Genomic DNA, 8,866 nt, shown 5'->3' on the forward strand with positions numbered 1-8,866 from the left:
ACACAAACTCATAGTGAAGTCCAGAAATGTGAATTTAACATAAAAACTAATGAAAACATCCCTAAAAGTAACTAGATTCTACTAAAAACATACTAAAAACAATGCCAAAAAGCGTATAAATTATCCGCTCATCAGTTTACCATCAAGAAAATCTGAAACCTTTTCTGAAAGAGGTAACTTTTCATTAAAACAAAATTCAAAAGCCTTTTAAAAGGTTTATCTATGCTGAACCAAATTAGCCTTTCATATATTGCCAAACAAGAATTATCAACTAGACATGGCCTTCGGCCCACCTCATGATCAACCACGGCTCTAGGCCCAAACAACCCAAACTACAACCAATCACCACAGTCCAACAGAGTCTCAGTCGCAAACACAAATAGGAAGGTTCAAGCACAAATAAACAGTTACTGCAAGTAGAACAATTAGCAGTTAATCACAAGTAATCACAAAGGCAAACCAAATACAATATGCATACCCAAACAATGTCACATAGATGCATATGATGCATGCCTGTCCTAGTGGCTAATGATATCATCTGTCGGTTATAAACCCAACCCGACAAGTCCTGGTAGCTAACCATTGGACTGTCCCTCTGTCGTGCATCCCCAACTCGAGTTATACTCAACATAAATCATAATCTCATATATATCCAACACCCTCACTGGTGTATATTTACGGGGGTGAGCTCATCCAGGACTTTTACAGTGCCTGGCCACACTTACGACATAGGGTCAGCAGAGTATCGAGTCTCAACCTGGAGCACGTGGTGGCTAGCCACTGCTTTCACCCAGAAAAACTCGTATCTCGGATAATTGGAAGTGCAACAATCACTTTATCATCTCAAAATCATTCATACTCATATACAGCCATTCCGGCTCATAACATATTTCACAATCAGCCATAATTCATTATTATATACAGCCATTCCGGCTCATAACATAAAGCACTTCCACCATCCAACATCATCAAACTCATAAAATCATCATTCAAGCTATAAATCACTTTTTCTCAATTCAATTTACTTTGAAATCGAAAATCAATTCTTTCCAGCCTTGGCTTTAAAATCCCCATTTCACAAATAAAAACAGGGTTTATTATAAAACCAGATCGTATAAAGTCACAAGTCCCAACCCAATCCAAAGTCAATTCACTTGAAACAGAACCGATTCTTTTAAATCAAAATCACTTTCAGGTTCCTCCTTAAAACTAATTCTCTAATTTCTTCCAAAATGTCACAAACGCAATTATTCAGTCAAAGTCCAATTTCCTTTAAAATCACTAAAAGCTTCTTTGAACGAAACCTTTAAGTCTAACCAAAAGCAAAAGCCCTCTTTATATTAAAACCAATATTAGAACATAATACTCTCTTTCAGTGATTCAAATGGTAAAATAGTTCATTTCTAAATAAATCAAACTCGAGACATATGGTTTACTTAAATAAATTAAGCTCGAAAACATAAATATTTTCTTAATAAATCAAATAATACAATTTCCTAAATTCAAACCTTTCTAAATAACTTTTCAAACAAAGTCTAGGAGTTTTATAGAAATTTCGGCAGCACCTCCCCTAAGACTTGGACTTTGCCACCCGGTTCGAGTCCCAACTAAACCGTTTCACAATCCTTTTCAACAGTCTAAAATCCAAAAATCAATTCAAAAGCAAGCTAAATCCAACAGTCATCTCATTTTCATATCTCAAGGAAACCGTTTCCAAATCAAATCCTTTATCAAACTAAATTAATTAAAGCAAACCAAGCTGAATCCAAAGGAGTATTCTATTTTTCACATTATCAAGAAAATCAACTCAACTCAATGAGATTCCCAACGGATTAAACTCGATCTCAAATCTTTAAAAGAATCAACTTCAAAAATATTCTGTTTCACAAAGCCGTACAACAATCCAGTCAAACAAACGTTCATAATCATTCAAGGCAACCAAACAATACATAAGACTGACACAATCACCAAATAGACATTGTCTCACATCAGTATCCATATGTAATAATTCCGATATATAAGACATAGTTTTAGGAAAAAGCCCCTACCTCGACACGCGAAACCACAGCCCAAGCGCCTCACAGCGTCCTTTCCGCCTCGACCCGAAATCAACAACCGAAATCCCAGCTTCGCTTGTTTTTCTCAATAGTAGAAACAGCCTCAACGCCACATATAAGCTTAGTTACTACTTCCTAACACATCAATATCGCGGAAATCTTAGAACTCATTACTGAAAACAAATGGCGAGGATTCCGAGATAAAAACACTTACTGAAATAAAAGGAATGGCACAGCAGCCTCCGCAACACTTATGCAACACGCAATCATCAAAACTCAAACCTACATTACCAAGCCTCAAGGTCTTTAACCAAACACAACCAAACGCTAAAGCAGGGGTTTTCGAAGCATGAAATACTCACTGAATTAACAAAACGAAGCAGCGGCAGTAGTAAGGATGGTTATAGCAGCAGCGGGGAAAAATGGCCTTCTCCTCTACCTTGGTCCGTGATTCCAACAACGGCAGCTGCAAGAAAATTTACAATAATCACCTTATCCCATACAAACAATTTCAGTGACAAGCTCCAAGGTAGAAACAAATTGGCAGAACCAGGAAGCAGAAACAGGGGAGAGCTTACCCAACACAGCAGTGGTTCCAATGGTGGTTTCCTGGGCAGCTCAGATGTTGGTTCCCGGTGGCAGAGGGTTCCGGTAGCTCACCTCTAGCAATGGCAAAGGAACATGTGGTAGTAGTAGCTAGACGTGACAGCAATGGCAACGCCATTCGCGACGGTGATGGCAACTGGACTCGCGGCTCCACACGGCAGCGTGCCTCCTCTCTCGTTCGCAGTTCTATCCCCGGCGTGGCAAATCGACGATCGACGGTGAAAATCTGACGAAGCTGGCGGCGACGTACGAAACTCCCCTAGCGGCGGCAACGGCGCGGTGACAAGTTTGGTGTGTAACCTTTCCAAAGTTCATAAAGGGTTTTCTTCAAAAATTTCCTTATGATAGTTCTGTTCAAAATGTGGCAAGTTGTATTAACCGCTTCAGCCCAAAAGAATTTCGGAACATTGCTTTCACAAAGCATAGCTCTTGTCATTTCTTGTAAGCTTCTATTTCTTCTTTCCACCACACCATTTTGTTGTGGTGTCCTTGGACAAAAGAAGTTGTGAGATATTTCAAATTCCTCACAAAAGGATTTAAATAAATTGTTTTCAAATTCAGTTCCATGATCACTTCTTATAGAAGAGATCTTAAAATCCTTTTCATTTTGAATTTTCTTGCAAAAAGGTTCAAATGCCGAAAAGGCTTCATTTTTGTATACAAGAAATAAAACCCAACCAAACCTAGTATAGTCATCCACAATCACTAAACCATAATGTTTACCACCTAGGCTTTGAGTTCTTGTTGGACCAAGTAAATCAATGTGTAGCAAATCAAGTGGCCTTTTAGTAGAGATGTCTTCCTTTGGTTTAAATGAATATTTTGTTTGTTTTCCCATTTGGCAAGCATCACAAGTGATGTCTTTGTCAAACTTTTTCAAAGGAAGACATCTTACTAACTCTTTCTTTACAAGTTTGTTTATTTGAAACATACATGCATGGGTAAGTCCATACACATTATTACAACACTTGGCAACAAAAAGCACTTCATTTATCTTTTCAGATTCAACACAACATTCAAGTCTTTTGAAAGTCACTAAATATCCTAAGTCACACAACAGACTTATACTCAAAACATTGTGCTTTAAACCACATACCAAAAATACATCATCAATGAAAGTAGATTGTTCATTACCTACTTTTCTAACTGCAATAATTTTACCTTTACCATCAGCTCCAAAGGTCACAAAACCTCCATCATACTTGTTTAGTTTAATGAAGTAAGTTGACCTTCCAGTCATGTGCCATGAGCATCCACTATCCAAGTACCACATATCCCTTTTGTTCTTGGATGCTAGGCAAATCTGCATGAAAAACTTCAAGTAACCTTAGGTATCCAAAATAATTTGGATCATTTGAAGTTAATCCACCTTGGTTGCCCAAGTGCATCGAAATCACAAACAACATTATAAATTTTGTTTCCCACAACTCTCTTTTCAATGAAACATTGTGCATATGAGTAACCAAATTTTTTGCAATTAACACACTGATTTTCTTATGTATATCGCTGAAATTGAAGTGAGTTATTTTGTTGGAAATGATTATAGGGTTGAAATTTTCTGGTTTTTGGAAGAGGTGCATTTCTTTTGACAAATTGATTTTTGTTAAACTTGTTCCTCTTTGCAAAAGCATTTTCACCAGAAATTTTTTTGAACCTTTGGACTTTTCGAATATGAGATTTTGTTATAAAATGATGTTTTCTTGAAAGCAACCTCATTTTTCGAAATGTACCCCAAACCTGGCCTGTTTGAACTAGGTTCGGTTCTTGGTGAAGGCTCAGTTTCACTTGCGTATACTTCATCAATTTTTTTTAAATGTTGAAACATATTCAATACTAGATTTGTTTGGTGTGGATTTAGTATTTGATGAAGAAGCCACAAATTTCATAGAGGAATCATTTAAAACTGCACTTTCCTTGGCTATATAACCTAAACCAGATTTTTCAAATAGTGGTCTTTGGCTTGCAAGTAATTTGTCCAAGCTACTTGAGCTTCGAGAAAATTTTGCTAAGTCACTATTCTTCCTTTTAATCATATTATTTAGTCTTTCATTTTCAGCAATTAACTCATGAGAAGGATCCACAATGTGCTTTTCTTTTAATTTTTTAAGTTTAGATTTTAGAAATCTGTTTTCTTTAATAATGTCCAAAGTACATTCAGTTTCCTTTACTTTTTCTTTTAAAAAATCATTTTCAACTTTTAATACATCTCTTTCAGATCTGCACCCATTGTACTTATCTAGCAATTTTGAGATGTTTAGAGTAAGATCATCAATAATCGCATGTAAATCATATATGGACAGATCATAGAAATTTACCTCATCAAGATTATTGTTTCCAGCCATGAAACAGTCTTTATCTTCACCTTCAGAGTCTTCTTCCTCATTGGAGTCGTTCTCAAGATCCTCCCAAGCTGCCATGAGTACTCTCTTCTTTTCCTTCTTTCCTTTGTCCTCCTTTTTGAGCTTTGGACAGTTTAGCTTGAAGTGTCCAGCCTCCTTGCAATGATGACACGTCACCTTGCTCAAGTCCATCTTGTGTTCCTTTGAGCTTGAACCTTTGTATTTTCCCTTGTTCTTCATCATCCTTCTAAATCTCCTAGCAAAAAACATAAGCTCATCATCTGAAATACCATCACTAGACTCACTCTCTTTTGGTTCTATTTTTGACTTGAGGGCTATTCCCTTTTTCTTTGAGTTCAGGTTTGTGTGTGTGGTTTCATATGGAAGGAGTTTTTCTCTCAGCTCATCATAGGTTATAGGGCTTAGGTTGTTGCTCTCGGTTAGGACAGTGGCAGTGGTTTCCCATTCTTTTGTGAGGCTTCTAAGGAGTTTTCTCACTAAGGTTTGTTCTGAGTAGTTTGTATCCATAGTATCAAGGTTGTTGATTATGATTGAGAATCTCTCAAACGCTTCATCAATGCTTTCTCCATCCTTCATGTTGAACATCTCGTATTCTTTTCGCAGCATATCAATCCTCGTTTCTTTGAACTGTTTAGTACCTTCGTGTATAACCTGGAGTTGTTCCCATATTTCTTTGGCTGTCTTGCATCTAGACACCATTCGGTACTCTTCAAAGCTGATAGCACAATGAAGAAGGTTGATGGATTTAGCATTCAACTCCATCTTCTTCTTGTCGTCCTCATTCCATTCAGCTTCTTCTTTTGGAGTCACCACTCCATCAGCACTTGTTTTTGTTGGAATCTTGGGACCGCTCATAACAATCTTCCATAAGTTGTAGTCAATGGATTGGATGAAGATCCTCATCCTCTCTTTCTAGTAGGCATAGTTCTTCCCGTTGAAGAAAGGAGGACTATTGTTTGACTGGCCTTTAGTAAGGTTGTAGGCAACTGTGGTTGTGCCCAAGTTATTCGCTATTGGATCTTTGCTCCAAGCGGTTAAGCTTGATTCTTGAGACCTTAGCTCTTGATACCAATTGAAGGTTGTAGTAGGCTTAGAGAAGGGGGGTGATGAGCGGATAATTTATACCCTTTTTGGCATTATTTTTACATAGTTTTTAGTATGTTTTAGTTACTTTTTATTATATTTTTATTAGTTTTTATGCAAAAGATCATATTTCTGGACTTTACTATGAGTTTGTGTATTTTTCTGTGATTTCAGATATTTTCTGGCTGAAATTGAGGGACCTGAGCAAAAATTTGATTCAGAGGCTGAGAAAGGACTGCAGATGCTGTTGGATTCTGACCCTCTTGCACTCGAAGTGGATTTTCTGGAGCTACAGAAGCCAAATTGGTGCTCTCTAAATTGCGTTGGAAAGTAGACATCTTGGGCTTTCCAGCAATATATAATAGTCCATATGTTTTCCGAGATTTGATGGCCCAAACTAGTGTTCAAACGCCCACCATTGACCCTTTTCTAGAGTAAAACGCACAAACTGGCACCAAAACTGGAGTTAAACGCCCAAAATGGCACCCAAGCTGGCGTTTAACTCCAAGAGTGGCCTATGCACGTGAAAGCTTCAATGCTCAGCCCAAGCATATACCAAGTGGGCCCCAGAAGTGGATTTCTGCACTATCTGTACTTAGTTACTTATTTTCTATAATCTCTAGTAACTAGTTTAGTATAAATAGCACTTTTTACTATTATATTAGAGAGCTTATGCCATTTTTCACATTTGGAGAGGCTGGCCATTCGGCCATGCCTAGACCTTCTTCTCTTATGTATTTTCTACGGTGGAGTTTCTACACCTCATAGATTAAGGTGTGGAGCTCTGCTGTTCTTCATGAATTAATGCAAGTACTATTATTTCTCTTTCAATTCACGCTTACTTCTTCTCTAAGATACACTCTCGTACTTAATTCAGTTAAGTCAGAATGAAGGGGTGACCCGTGACAATCACCCACTATCTTCGTTACTCGCTTAGCCAAGATCTGCGTGCCTGACAACTACAAGCGGTCTACATGATGTTCAACGTAATCATTGGACGACAGCCGGAGTATATTCTCTTGGGTCTCTAATACACGGACCGAGTCCGTGAGATTAGGATCTTCGTGGTATAGGCTAGAACCAATTGGCAGCCATTCCTGAGATCCGGAAAGTCTAAACCTTGTCTGTGGTATTCCGAGTAGGATCTGGGAAGGGATGACTGTGACGAGTTTCAAACTTGCGAATGTTGGGCGCAGTGACAGTGTGCAAAAGGATAAGGCTCCTATTCCGACGCTAGTGAGAACTGACAGATGATTAGCCGTGCGGTAGCTGTACCTGGTATTTTTCATCCGAGACGAGAAATCTGACAGTTGATTAGTTGTGCAGAGATCGTACCTGGTATTTTTCATCCGAGAGGATCATACAGCTTGCCATGGAAGGGAGCACGCATGATTGGAAGAAGGCAATAGAAAGCAGAGGTTCAGAAGCAACAAAGCATCTCCAAACGCTTATCTGAAATTCCCACCAATGAATCACATAAGTATCTTTATTTTATTTTATGTTTTATTTATCTTTTAATTATCAAAACCTCATAACCATTTGAATCTGCCTGACTAAGATTTACAAGATGACCATAGCTTACTTCAAGCCGACAATCTCCGTGAGATCTACCCTTACTCACAAAAGGTATTACTTGGACGACCCAGTGCACTTGCTGGTTAGTTGTGCGGAGTTGTGAAAAGTGTGAATTACAATTTCGTGCACCAAGTTTTTGGCGCCGTTGCCAGGGATTGTTCGAGTTTGGACAACTGACGGTTCATCTTGTTGCTTAGATTAGGTAATTTTATTTTATGTTTAAGTTTTTTATTTTTATTTTCGAAAAAAATACAAAAAAATCAATAAAATCATAAAACCAAAAAAAAATTGTGTTTCTTGTTTGAGTCTTGTGTCAAATTTTAGGTTTTGTGTCAATTGCATGTTTTTAATTTTTCTTGAATTTTTGAAAATTCATCATGTGTTCTTCTTTGATCTTCAAATTGTTCTTGATGATTTTCTTTGTTTGATCTTTACATTTTCTTTTTTTTGTGTCTTTTGTTATTTTTCATCTGCATTTTTGAATTATTAGTATCTAAACATTAAAAATTTCTAAGTTTGGTGTCTTGCATATCTTTCTTTTCTCAAAAATGTTCAAAAATATATTCTTGATGTTCATCTTGACATTCAAAGTGTTCTTGGTGTTCATCTTGACATTCAAAGTGTTCTTGCATGCATTATTTGTTTTGATCTTAAATTCTTATGTCTTGTGTCATTTTGTTATTTTTTCTCTTTCTTTATTAATTCAAAAAAAATAAAAAATAATATCTTTCCCTTATCTCACTCATAAATTTCGAAATTTTGGGTTGACTTAGTAAAAAAATTTTAAAATTTAGTTGTTTCTTGTTAGTCAAGCCAAAATTTCAATTTAAAAACTCTATCTTTTCAAATCTTTTTTAAAAATCAAATCTTTTTCATTTTTCTTTCCTGTTTTTCGAAAATTCTTCAAATTAAATTTTTCAAAAATCTTTTTCTTAATTTTATTTCATAATTTTTGAAAATATTGCTAACATTTAATTTTTTGATTCAAAAAATTTCAAGTTTGTTACTTTCCTGTTAAGAAAGGTTCAATCTTTAAATTCTAGAATCATATCTTTTAGTTTCTTGTTAGTCAAGCCATCAACCTTAATTTTCAAAATCAAATCTTTTTAAATTTCTTTTTCAAATTTTTTTAAAATAAATTTCAATCATATCTTTTTCAAAATTTAATTTCAAAATCTTTTTCTA

The sequence above is a fragment of the Arachis ipaensis genome, chromosome B02, assembly GCF_000816755.2.
Source record: "Arachis ipaensis cultivar K30076 chromosome B02, Araip1.1, whole genome shotgun sequence".
Lineage (NCBI taxonomy): Eukaryota > Viridiplantae > Streptophyta > Magnoliopsida > Fabales > Fabaceae > Arachis > Arachis ipaensis.